Below are 13569 nucleotides of genomic sequence, written 5' to 3'. Positions count from 1 at the left end.
CCAGTAACATTTTAAATATCGACCTAAATGTCTGGTCTTCTGGGCTAGAGATTCTTCTAAGCGGCTGGCCTTCAAAGAGCTGGTCTTTAAACGAGAGTCAAACATTCTGTGGTTTAAGAAATTCAAAGGACGTTCTCGTTCTAACATAATTCAACTTGCATAAAATGAAATTTACTTTGAAAGTAATGCTTTCCAAACCATAATTCACAATATTTTCCCACGAGCTATTAGAATTCGTTTCAGCAATTATCAGACACCACCAGAAAACAGGTGTTACTATCCATGTGTAAGTACGATGACGTAGGAAGCCCATATGTTTGTATGCACGTATCATTAAGAGATCGCACAGCATTAAGATATCTCATAAACAACATGGGACATCAGATGATACTCCGAAAACATCGGAATTTCGTAAATGATACTAAAATGCATAATTCAGCTTAAAGTGCGCATTTGTGTGTCCATATTCACAAATATGAGGGCAGCAACCTGTTATTAAGCTTTTCGGGATGCAAATTTTTTAGGAATACTAGTACTGTATTATCTCATGTTGGGTTTGTGGCATCTCTGGCGTGAAGTGCTATGTTCAACAGCCATCTTTCTGTATTTGCTCTATTAAGTGTCCTTTTGATCCTAAAAGTGTGTTATTACGGTTCAATGCCATGTAAACCCCACAGTCCCAGACTTCAACGTTGTGCATTTGGGAATCATTTTGTGTTATTTTCACCAGTAATGAACTTTGTGTGCTGGTCCACATTGTCTTCAGAACAATGGATCTACCAGTGTCATTTTGTGCTTGTGCCACGCACACTTTTAACTCTGCTTGTGTATATACAAGTGTTCCTAATGTGCAATAGGTTAAAACTGAACAATTACCTGGCCCCTGCCATGCCAGCAGCCACTTAACCATTACCGGCCCAACATGGCCACCGTCAAATGCTACTACGCAGCAATGCCTGCCTGCCACCCGGACAGTGCACGCCTCTCACTGATGCTACGATTAAGCAGTCGCCTTCTGGTTGGTTGATGTGCTGACAAACATGTACTCCAAACACTCATATGCGTGGGGTCGCTCATTCCTACTTGCCTAATGTCATTGCGCCCCCCCCCCCCCCCCCCCCTGTAATCGAAAAAAGTAATTTCATTGTTCTGCAAGGCAATTAATGCTCGACTGCCAAAAATGTGGAAATAAAATAAAATCAGACAACTGAAACCAGTAACATATTTTAACCTTCGTTATTATATGAATGTATTTTAATTCATTTGACAGCTCCTGGCCACAGAATTATATTTTGTTTTCTCTTAACGTGAGAGCTGTAAATAAAGAAGAAACAGCAAAATCACTAAAAGTAAATACTAGTCACGTGGAGACTGCTCCCCTTCCCCAGTACAACTCAGACTGCTCTCCGCATGTGCAAATCTGGCAGCTTGGGTGCACAGAAAATTTTTCCGGGTAGCATCTGGCTTCCGGTTGCTACTGCTGATACAGCTGACGCTCCTAACAGCCACATTTCAAATAGCCAGAAGTGGGAGAAGGTACTGCTCATACACGACTCAACAACACATGCGCATATGCTGTTGAGTCGCGTATGAACCCACTAGCAACTCTTCAAACAAACATAATGTGAACTGTTGTGACATCACCCTCATCAGAAACAGTTTGTTGTTGTGAAGAATTGCATAGGCTTCATCCTAAAGCCTTTGACACATTTTGCTGTTGGCAGACGCTTATGTCTGCACTGTGTTTCACTGTTGTAAATGACACATTTCCTTTGCAACTTAAGTTTTAATTTGATTTTTTTTTCTCTCATTGATGTTTTTAACCGCAGTATTGGTCTGCAGTGGCGGGATACAGTAAAATTCTTTGTATCAGTTCTTGGCAGTCAAAATAACAATAATTTACCTGAAAACTAAAACAATGAAAAATTCCCGGAATTCTAAAAGAATCCCGGGTTTTTCCCAGTTTTCTCCCGGATGAAAAAATTTCCGGGTGACACTGTCACATTACAAAATGTAAGAGCACAGTACCTATTGTTATTCAGATTTGACATGGACTCCTTTTGCTGCTTTGCTTAGAGATTTCACACCCAGTACATCAACACGACTGTTCTTGTTAAAATGCAAAGAAAAAGAGAGTAAGTGATGTGCAAAGTTTTTTACCATAATCACTTACACATCTGCTACTAACATTTTACGTTACACCGGTATACAGTGTGCATTCACACAATATTTATAATACTTGCATATCTTGCATCCAGAATTCTACTGTATAAGACAGAAAGTGAAAGGGCATCAATGACCCCAAATATGATAATTCAATATAATGGATCGTATTATTTTTTCTTTCTTTGTTCTTTTCTTTTAAATGATAAGGTATATATACACAAAGCCAAAGGTAAATGTAAATTAATGAGTTGCTCTGTGGCATAGATGATCTTTTGATAAAAAACAGAGAAGAGATACGCTCTTCAATTGATTAATTTCTGTATCTTCATCTGTTTGTTTCTTTAAGTGATAGCAGGCGGGTGTATGATGAGATCCACACCAGTATTGCTTAAAAATGTGTATTTCAAGTGTACATTAAAAGTGTCAAAGGTTATTGCAAAAGTAGAGTTTTATTCACATATTCACATCGACCACGCCTGTCTGTTCACCATTTCGCCCGCACCGAGAATCCTGCATCCGGAGGTTTGGAGCAGACAAGAGGAATTTGCACTAGCAGCGCAGGAGCAATCCTGCATCGGTATTGCTACAATCAGGACTACACACAATGGAATTAATGTGAAGAAGTACGTAACTTAAATGATGAATATTGAACTTAAATGATGAATATTGATCTTAAATGGATTGACGCTGAAGATCTGGTGATATTAGTACCAGTTAAAATTTACCCAGGATGTGTGTACCTTCCAATTCCTTTCAATTATTCTTTCCAATTAATTTTTTTTAATAATTCAAGCAGCAGTTATTAATCTGTTTCCATTATTTATCCGCCCACCTACAAGCCATTATTCATTGGCAACCGTTTAAAAGGATGGCACCTAGCGAAATATGAACAGACCATTCAACTGTTGAGAAAAAAAAAAGTTTTTTGAGATAAATGATTCACTTTATTGTTACTAGAAACAAGTAAACTTTTGTTGTATTTCTTACATGTCCGTGAGATTGGGAATGAGAAAAACATTGAAAGAGCATATTAAAATTAAATTCTACCAACAAAAGAGACGCGCTGGGAATGCTGATTTCAGCGGTAAAGGTAGGAAGCTGCTACAGTGTATGTTTTTATGGCCGCACTCGGCACCGTCTCTTTGGCAGTAGATAATGTCTTATTCTTCCTATCAACATCCTTTATGGAAAGTGCATTTCTAAAGACAGGATGAAAATTTGTATAAACTCATCATTAAAGTGCAAGATAAATCATCAGTTTCTATAAGGCTGTGACAGATAATAATCAGGTTTTTTTAGTGAATACGCAGCTAAATCTACTTTAATTGAAAAGCACTGATACGACATTTTTGAAAAATTTTATTCATAATTTGGTTAAAAACTATTCCCAATGGAGTCAAAGGAAATGTCCATTGCTGAAAATTCATTACAAAATGCAATATGCCATGATGTTTGAAATCCAAGCTTGGCAACAGTTGAAGGTAAAGCGCCAACTCATGAACTGGCCGATGGCAACCTAAACAACAATGTTGGTGTCCCATCATTAAAAAATCATGACACTGATAATATAAGTATTCATGGTGTCACTTTTATGATGCCCAATGAGAGAATTTCTCAGTTGTTACCAGGAAACATTTTTCCAAATAGTGAAACTGAAGTGCACGACACAGAAAATTCCTAAGATTATTTTCTCACAACGTCGCAAATGCAAGAGCAGGAACAGTTCATAAAATCAATGTAAAAACTAGTGAGACACACAATTTGACACAACTCATGAGACTAATAACACAACAGTTTACACAGCACTGCACAAAACATCAGGAAAATACAGGACAACAGCTTACACAGCAAAATTAGGTATTGAACGACTTCAAGAATAGTATTAGTCAATAGTTTAGTGAAGTGAGCAAAACTATATGCACTGAATTATCTGACGAACTATCTGGGAAGTTGACAGAGCTGGGTAAACAACTAAAACAAAAAATAATACCTACATATCCCACAATGTAAATACGTTAACGGAAAAAGTATCATCTGTAGACAATAAACAGGAACAACTTGCAGGTGGGCATATTCTTAAATTCAGGAGACACAATATCAAATGGACGCATTGGTAAAAAAATGTTACGAATGCAGTCAGTGAGCTGCAAGACGTTTGTAAAACCTTACTTACAGAAGTACAACAGCAAAGTCTAAGAGTGGATCAGTTAAGTTTCGAGTCAAATTTGCCAAAAAACTTAGAGGTAAGATATGTGCAGATGTAAAGGGAATAACTGAAAAGGCTAAAGCCAGGATGCCGGATAAGGGCAGCACCCTTGCTGAAAAGGTAGTGTCAGAGTGCAAAATTTATGCATGTACTGTAGAAGAAGCCCAAAATAGAAAGAAAGTCAACTTCTAGCTAAAATAGATTCAGATTTAAGGGAAGCCGAGGAGAAGTTATGAGGCAGTATTGCTAAAACTACTGACATTCCAAAACAACATTTGACAGAAAACAAACCCATACTTTTAGAGAAGTTAGATACTTTCACTGGTTATGCACAATACATGGCTAGCCTGTAGAAGGGAAATAGCGAAGGTTGCAGAATGCAGCAACACTTGTCAGCAGCTGTATCTCTAAAGCAAGCGCAATTGCCATGCGCTACGCCACAAGTGAACACAAACACACCCGTCACTGACAGTGCAGTGGGTTTGTCAACATTACTTGCAGATGCGGGATTGCTTAGGCACCATCAATTTCTGGTATTTACCTCTGGAGGAAGAAAAACAAATCCCCTGGTCTTTATCACAGCATTTTGAAATGTTTTACCTAGTACCTGGACCAAAGCCCAGAAAATTAGCTTTGTTGTTGGATACACACAGCATGATGTTCTGCTATGGGCTATGGACATGGAGGAACGTTGCCAATACTATGAACAGTTTGAGAGAGCCTTTCTGGATAAATATTGGTCTGAGTCCATACACGAGAGGCTCAGATGTGACGTATTCAACCCAGCTCCGTTCAATAGCAAACAAGGAAGCTCAAGGAATTATTTTGAAAAATATTTGAATAAAACCAGATATGGGATGAATCCAGTATCTCAAGCAGACATTCTGAAAATTTTAAAGAGTCATCTCATTATCAGTCCTGAACACAACACCGAATACTTTCTATCTGTACTGGACGCAATAGATTTGATACACGAAGAGAGGCCAGTATAACCCAAGCCTGTTAATATGCAGATAATGCCACAGAGATTTACGGAACAACACGTGAACAACGGATTCTAAGTACAACATGGATGGCAACCTTACCTCACATCGACCTATGGTAATGGTAATCATAACAGCAATGGAGAAAGCCATAAAGCCAAAGGCAGATATAAAAAAAAAATAGGTACAAATTTAACAAAAACAACCACAACAGGTAAGTAGCGTATGACCGGCCTGTACATAATGTACAGACACCAGCTACCAGCAATAATCAGCTCATCACTTGACAAACACAAAACAATAGTAGACAGCCAAATAAGTCACAGACAGCGGGATTCGGCCAGAAAAGTAACGCACTTATGCCAAACAACGAGCGAAGGCAAAGAGAATTTCAGTCGAGAGCCTCACAGGAGACTAATTGGCGTAATCAAACACCAACAGTCCATATAGTGGAAGTTACCCTTAACTGACCGATGCCACTGCAACACTGGAAAACTTGAACTGGTCACGGTCGGCTCCTGTTCTGTTCATCCTCATCACTGACATGCGAGTCACCCAACGTGGTGGTGACTGGAATAGGATTAGCACTCGACGACCGAACTTCCCCGGATGGGCCTCGCAGCCAACAATGTCATGCGCTCATTTCCATTTTGTGACCTTGGAGGAGAGTGGAGGCACAAGCTTGATCGACACTTGCTTAGTCAGATACGATCAAGGTAGTGATGTGAAAGATGACCTGTATCGAAGTAATGAGGGTACACAGAAAAACTTGACAATACGCAAGGTACCAGGTACTCTTAAAGCCAAAATATTTGATCTTGATGTACCCATTGTGATTGACACAGGTGCTACGACTAATTTGATGTCACAGGGATTCATTCAAGAACTGAAAAAACATGGGCGTATACCCACACTGCCAGTGCAAAACTGCAAGGTGCAAACCACTATTGGTCAGAAATCAATAGAAGTCAAGATACAAGCCTTAATTCCCGAACAATTAGGACAATTTTCTATACTATGAAGTTTTTTTATATTAGAGAAATTAATAGTTGAATGCTTAATCAGTATGAATACATTTAGGACATAGCAAGTACAAACTGATATAGGAAAGGGCCAATGTCATTTCACTGCAAATAAGCAATTATTTGTAATAGACCTAATCAGAGGAAGTACTTATAGACTTAAAACAGAAGTTATTCACGATTTTGAGGTTCAAGTGGTAAATCCCATAGTTATGTATGTCAACACATACAATAACAAACAGTCGGTTGCAGAAGTCATAAATGTCAACACAATAAGCACAAAAGCAAGTGAATCAAAGTGTGTTTTCTCAAGACCAGCAAGCAGAACTTATGGAACTGATACTTGCTTATATACATGTGTTTGAAAAAAGACCAGGTATCATTAACAATTTTGTGTACAAAATGGAAGCATACCCTCACGAAAATTTTTGTTCTTCTTCATACCCTACACCATGGACAAAGAGGGAAGCAGTAAGAAAAGAGATTAACAGGATACTTGAATGGGGCATAATACAACCATCATTTTCTCCTTATTGTAGTCCTATTTCGGCCATGAGTAAGCCAGATGACAAGGTGCGCTTGGTCCTCAAAGCACATAACATTAATAAGATTGTTGTGCCAGTCAGAACACATTCAGACAGTTTAGATGAACAGCTTATGAAATTCCATGATGCTAAATTTCTTGCTATAATCGACCTCCGGTCTTCATATTGTCAAATAAAACTGCATGAAAAAAGTCGGAAGTATATCGCCTTTGTATGTGGGGCAGGAGCCTCAAATTTCAAGTATTACAATTTTGGATTGAACGTAAGTGCAGGTGTCTTTATCTCCGCACTGGATAAAAGTGCTATGGTCTGAACTTTTGGGTAAGGTAAAACTATACGTGGACGACCTTTTAGTAGCTACACCCACTTGGGTAGAACACTTAAGATTAATTGAGTAAGTATTGAGCAGCTTTTCGAAATATGGAGAGACAGCAAATCTCAAGAAATCTAATTTCGGACAAGAAAAGGTAAAAGTTTTAGGACACATAATCTTCTCACAAGGCATATTGCCAGAGCCCAAAAAACTTGATGCCATTAGGAACTGCCCTGTTCCTCAATACAAGCGCTTGGCAATTAAAGGCATATGTAGGACTAGTCTCATTTATCAGGAAATTCATCCCTAACCAACTTACAAACAGTGATGCTTTACTCAATTTTCTCTAGAAAAACAGATCTTGGCTATGGCACGAGCAATGTCAAACCGATTTCAAGAACATCAAGCAAACCTTATTAAATGCTAATATTTTATCTGAAACAGACATGAAGGATTTTTGTTTATGCACTGACGCGTCTTCTCAAGGTCTGGGTGAATGCATTTTTCAAATGGTAGAAGAAGAGGGTAATCTCATCCCTAAAGTAATTAGCTCCACCATCTGAAGCTGAATGTTCATATTCAGTTATGTAGCTGGGGCGTACGGCTGTAATTTGGTCCTTTAAAAAGTTTGAATATTTCCTTTGGCATAAACATATAAAAGTATACTTTGACCATCTGTCCCTATAATTTTTGTTAACTTGTAAATTGCTATACTGACGGATGGCCCGGTGGTGTGACATTTTTGTTTGTATTTTCTCTTATATATCAAATGTGTGTATATGATGAAATGAGTGGTTGTAACAAGGAAGAATTTTACTCTTATGTATATAGTGACGGTGATACTCTAAATACAACGCTTTGCCTTATGTGTAGCCCAGTTGTAAATAAATAAATGAACTTGCGAAACACACGGTAGCAGGCAATACAATACACAACTTGCCGTGACGTAAGTGGTATCAGAGTGCCGCAGCACATGTGCATTGGGGAGCAAGCTAGTCAACAAACCACAAGTGCGTGCAAGCCAGACAGGCACAGCTGGAAGTGTTGCAGCACACAAAACAAACAAACCCAATGAGCTACAGCCTGTACTAGCATTTGTAAAGTCTATTGCATGAACAGGGGCATAGAAAATTAAGGGGGAATCTATACTACAACTACAACTACAATACATACATACAAAGATAAGTTAAGGAATGATACACACAGGAAAGGGCCCCTAAACTACGAGATATTTACTTAAGCTATGCTACTATATACATTATATCTATAAATGTACAATATTTACAAACTTAGATATTGAAAGAGCATGCCTTAATTATACTTGAAGAACCAGAAAAGTCTTTCTGCAGGTAAACAAACGACTACAGTATAAATGTCAAACTGAATAAGAGGTCGCACCACACCTGTAATACTCTTTATCTTTCAGATTTATAAGGTAAGTAGAGATGCACACATGACATTAAATAAGTTTTGTGATAACATGACTGCACACTGAAGTGAATGAATATATGGTTGATTATATGAAAACGGTATTAGCAGCCATTGAGCCACTATACACTTATCTACGAAAAATTGGTTTTAAGTTCTTTTCTTCCATGGAAAGGTGCATCGACATATCCTAAACTGAAGAAAGATAAATGTCTGTAGAGTGTTAGGTACCATATGAACAGAAGAAAGGACCACACCGTAAGATAAATATAGTTATAAATTTATGATATGTATGTATGTGATAGTGGAAGTTTGTGAAGAATAAAACAGTTAAAGTACGTCACATATCATGATGCTGAAATAAGGTTGAGCTCTAGCAAATAATCAAGGGGTCAAAACCTAACTACTGTGACTGTCAACTACCCATGAAAACGTCAAACCCCTGATCTATATTGAAATTTTTATGCACATTTGATACTTATGTAAACATCGTTCTACGGTCATTGTCTATAACATATTGGACTGATGATACAACTCAGTATACCTTAGCATATGAAATGGTATCTTTTATACAATGAACATAACAAGTAAATACTGAGCTACACTTTTAAACACTGAATAAGTATTTGATATGAGTGGTATTGTCAGATTTGAGTTGTGCTTATAAACAACAAACTATTTTGTTCTTGGAATCATAGTTAAGTCTATTAATGAGGTGTAACTGAGTATATAAATGCCTTTCCGTGGAATTTCCTCAGCCTTGTAGTGTGTAGATCATTCCTGGAGAGTGCTAGAGAGGCGAGGCCATGCATAATTATCTGAGTGGCGCATATATCTATTGTAGCGACTATTGTTTAGTTCTGTAATTCTTTGGAATTGATAAATAAGCTATGAAAAGGAGCTGCTGTAAATTAAAATGAAATGTATGTTAATTTATGCCATAAAGGAAAAGATAATCTATTATTGTATGATTTTTATATGAAGAATTTATAACCAAACAAGAGTAAAATGTGTACTCATATAACTGGAATCGAATAATGTAACTAGATTGTAATTTCACAAAATGTACTAAAGCAAAATGACAAGCAATGAACATATACATAAAAAGGGGAGAGAATATGTTACGGGCTATAATTTACATAAGTGACGATAATGGCAAGTCAGCAAATGAATAGGATAAGTGTATTTTGTAATTGTATTTGTGTTTTGTTTTGTTTTGTTATGTGCATAGCATGTGCAAAGGAAACAACAGAAACTTTATGTAATGCAACTGTATAAAAGATGCTCAAAAACAAAGTGCAAAAACATACAAAACCTGGCTGCAAAGTGTTAAGTGTGCGTGTGATATATGTGGGTGTGTGCAAGATAAACTAAAGATGGAAATACTTTGTGTAACATGAATTTCCTGTGCTTGACAATGTCATAAAAACATGCATTTTCTGTGCTTGACAATGTCGTAAAAGTGGCAAGAAACTTCCCTTGTCAACAGATGTTGGATGGTGTCCCCACTGAATAAGTGAGAGCAATGAGAAGAAATAAATTCCTCAGACCGCTGATATGGAAACCAGTAGTCACCGCATCGAAGATGCGGACCATGCCACTGAACACATCTTCAGAAACTTATGCAGTGAAAGATACGTAAATGCATGACATGGACACTGGCCTTTTAATAAACATGTGAGTGCGAGCTGTGCAATAATGGACACTGCACTGCACGCACATGCTTTACAAGCTAAACACTGTGCAGATGCTGACTGACAACAATGGAACTATACAGTTACAGCAATCACTTCGTTAGGAGGGAAAACTTATGTATGTATGTGTTAAAAGAGTCTGACAAGCCCATATAAATTGATAACCATACAGGATAACTCCAATGGTCAAACATAAAGGCTATGCCTATACCAGCCAGGGTTATCACCCTCAAAAGGAGAAATAAGCTTGGATGCTGTGTACCTCCATGTGACGTCGATGCACAGTGGGGGGAGGGGGAGGGAGGGAGGGGAGGGGGAAGGAGAGAGAGAGAGAGAGAGAGAGAGAGAGAGAGAGTTTTCAGTTTTTATCTTCACCTGTTTTCTTCATGTGCAGTACCACAGACATATATTTGTTAATATACATTTTGAAGTATTCCACCTTGGCTGTTTTGAAGACAGCTGGAAGTCTCACTCAACTTTTCTTCTGCTCAGTTGTGAGGTTGTTACTTCTTGTTGCTCTCACTTATTCAGTGGGGACACCATCCATACATCCGACATCTGTTGACAAGGGAAGTTTCTTGCCGCTTTTATGATATTGTCAAGCACAGAAAATAGGTGGTAGCTGGCGGACATATGAAGAGATCTGTCACACAAGTATTGTTTAAAAAAGTGTATTTCAAGCATACATTTACAGTGTTAAAGAAGGTTATTACAAAAGTAAAGTTTTATTCATATATTCACATCGACCACACCTGTCTGTTCATCATTTCGCCCGCACCGAGAATCCTGCATCTGAAGGTTCGGAGCAGACAAGAGGCATTTGGACGAGCAGCGGAGGAGCAATCCTGCATCGGCATTTTTATAATCAGGACTACGCACAATGGAATTAATGTGAAGAAGTACATAACTTAAATGATGAATATTGATCTTAAATGTATTGATGTTGAAGATATGTTGATATAAGTACCAGTTAAAATTCACCCACGATATGTGTACCTTCCAATTTCTTTCAATTATTCTTTCCAATTAATTTTTTTAATAATTCAAGCAGCAATTATTAATGAGTTTCCATTATTTATCCGCCCACCTATATGCACTACTCATCATGTGCAGAAAGAAAAAGTTTTAGATAGTGTGTTAAGTATAAGTAAGGAAGCATCTGCTGTCCCAAGGATTATTATTGTTATATTATAGTTCTTCAAAGATTTGTCTTTAGTTATAATGTTTGAGGTTCTGTTGACCAACAAAGCAGTGACTCAAAACCTGGCAGACACTGACATAGCACATGCAGCAGGTGACTAACTGTGACTGCAGGAAGATCGTGGTTTAACACCCTGTCAATGATGAGAGAATTGATTGTGTTGCTCAAATTCAGATCAGAAGTGGGTAGAGAAGGAAATCAACCATACCCTTTCATAGGAACTATCCCAACATTCACTTTAAGCAATGTAGAGAAACACTGCAAAACTAAATCTTTATGACTAGACAGGGGGGGATTGAACTGCTGCCGTCCTAAACACAAGTCTAGTGTCTTAACACTACAATTGGTCAAGAACTTATGTAAGGGTCGGTAAGAGAAGTCCGAAAGTAATGAGACTGACTTTTTTTATCATAAGCTGTATTCACTTTACACATCAAATATGCCCCACTTCCAAATGGTTCCCTTCAGAACTTTTACAATGATGGAGGTGATGTTTCCAGTCTTCATAACAATCCTGGAATGCTTTTGCTGGAATACCTTTCAGCCTCTTTATAGGACAGTTAGAGTTTGCAGTGTGCCCCTCTTGACTTTGCTATTTAGTTTAGGGAGCATATTTGAAAATCCACACTTTGCTACCTGTGTAATGTGACTGAAGAATTCTGGCTCTCTCTGAAATGGTCCATAAGATTAATAAACACAACCATCCAATTGTTCATTTTCTTCATGTGCAGTACCACAGACACTTGTTAAAAAACATTTTGAAGTATTCCACCTTGGCTGTTTTGAAAACAACTGGGATGGAATACTTCAAAAGTCTCACTCAACTTTTCTTCTGCTCAGTTGTGAGATTGTTTAGAACCATCTTTGCACACACTTTTTGCATGTCCTAATACTGTGTTATGAATTGGTGAATGCTAAATACAATCAAATTTAGATTTCTAATGATCATCTTCACTGTCAATCAATGACCTGATGAAGCAAGACAATTAACCTATTCCACATTATCATTAGCTCTTGAGGTTGAAAGCCCTTCCACATGGGTTTAGTGTTCCACTTCTTCTCAGCCTGCTGAAAAGGAATTACGCCACCTGAATATTGATGCCCTGGATAAAGAATGTTCACTATTAAGCCATTTGCAACTTTCACAAGTCACAGTAGTAATTTCACTGAACTTCACAAAAAAATCAATGGTACACATTGCTCATACTTTTGCTGACCTGCATTTGTAATTCACTTGAGAAACACAACTTCACTCGAGATGCTCTCAACACTCATGTATCAACTGCAGCAAATTAAAATTGGTACTGAGTCAATGGCATGAGTTAACTCATCTGCCACGTGAATGGCGAGGCAACAGTGTTGTTGCTCCATGCACACTGTCAGCAGAGCATGATCTAGAAGACCCATTGACATATATATGGTGTTTCAGATCTGCTGTAATGGTGTGTCTCATTTATTTCTGGTAAAATATGTTTTGGCAAATTGATAAGAACGAATATAGTGATGAACATTTATCAAGGTTTCTGTACTATAAGAGCCTTCAGTGGTTTTGAAAAACAGAGTCAAGCCTTCAAGATCTGTGAAGAGATGGTCTGTAACTTGTACTATCAATAGACTGGAGAAAGCTGGTTTTGTATAGTAAAAAAAGTTTAATGACAATTGGTTGGAAGGTGATAATACATGAAAGACTATATGTTTGTTTGTGATGAGTATCCATCCAATTTAACCAAAAGTGTTCAATTCATTTTAAACCTCATAATTTCTACTCCTAGTTTTTTAATTTAAAAACAACTTACCAAATAGAGATAATAGGTACAAAAAGGAGACAGTAAACACTCTTTAGTTCTGGAAAATGATTCATCCAAAAACTAGCAAGATTCTCATTTTTGTTTATGTAACTATTTATGGCTCAATGCCTCAAGTGTTCTGTGAGTTATTACCTTTACTACTTCAATTACTTATGTTTCACTACAGACTTTCCATTACTATATTAATGTTAAAATTGATATCA

The 13569-nt window shown here is 37.6% G+C and overlaps 1 protein-coding gene across 1 annotated transcript in view; it reads right to left on the bottom strand.

The window, feature by feature from the left end:
- LOC126183340 (MMS19 nucleotide excision repair protein homolog) overlaps positions 1 to 13569 on the bottom strand; it is a 232206-nt gene that overhangs the window by 84513 nt on the left and 134124 nt on the right. The window lies entirely within an intron of this gene.

The sequence above is a fragment of the Schistocerca cancellata genome, chromosome 1, assembly GCF_023864275.1.
Source record: "Schistocerca cancellata isolate TAMUIC-IGC-003103 chromosome 1, iqSchCanc2.1, whole genome shotgun sequence".
Classification (NCBI taxonomy): Eukaryota; Metazoa; Arthropoda; class Insecta; order Orthoptera; family Acrididae; genus Schistocerca; species Schistocerca cancellata.
Note: the sequence above shows the minus strand (reverse complement) of the source record. Positions and strands in the feature narration are given on the sequence as shown.